This window comes from Penaeus monodon, chromosome 33 (assembly GCF_015228065.2).
Source record: "Penaeus monodon isolate SGIC_2016 chromosome 33, NSTDA_Pmon_1, whole genome shotgun sequence".
In the NCBI taxonomy this organism is placed as follows: domain Eukaryota; kingdom Metazoa; phylum Arthropoda; class Malacostraca; order Decapoda; family Penaeidae; genus Penaeus; species Penaeus monodon.
Window position 1 is genome coordinate 21,867,762 of NC_051418.1, and position 914 is coordinate 21,868,675.

Sequence of the window (914 nt, forward strand, 5' to 3'; positions counted from 1 at the left end):
CCTTTTATCCTTTACCTTCAGCTTCCTGGTCTATACCATACATAAACCCTTGATCGAGTATCAGACATAAGAAACTCACCTTCCGATGAAAGTACAGAGGGTGTTTCCCGAGTCCTATCAAGCATTACGTAGGCCTTAGACACCTGCAAGGTCTACGACTCAATTTGGCAGCGTATATACTAAGAAAACAAGCTGGTAATAGGATTATATGTCTACCTTATTTTGAATATATGAAAATTCAGGCTTAGCGGACATTTACTATCTTTCGAGTTTTCACGGCGAGTCAAAGATATAGCGTTTTAATAAGCTAAGAAAAGGAATCTCTGCTCTTCCTTTGTAAAACAGAAAAATGAGTCCCAACGCTATATCCAGGAATTTAAGAGCTAGGCGATTGTCCTGTCTCTCTTTGGTACGAAGCAAAATTAAGAATCATGTGGAAATCATTTTATCTGCTTTCAGTTTTTAGCAAGAAGATAAATCGTAAAAAAATAACTTCACAGTCATCGTAGCACTTGGCGATAAGAAGATTTATCTGTAATTCACAAGAACAAAGGAAAACCAAAAGTTTTTATTATTTTTTTTTTATAACAATCCGTTATCTCTTCTTCATCCATCTCTCACCTCATAGCTAATTAATCTCAAAAGTCCTTAAATATGAGCAAATTATTTTTTTTATTCTGTTTATCATGGGTTTATTAGTAGTTAGCCCATTTCAACTTTGCACTTGGACATTTTCTTTCAGTCAGAAATTTTGATATAGAAATTATCTTACATGTTTAGCTATTTCTGACTTTGACCTTTATCTCTCCAGATCTTATTGACACTCATTGTAACGTAGCTTTGTGCTTCAGTGTGTAAACCGTACCATATTTCATATGTACAAGTGTACACTTACACGTGCTAAGGCCTACTGA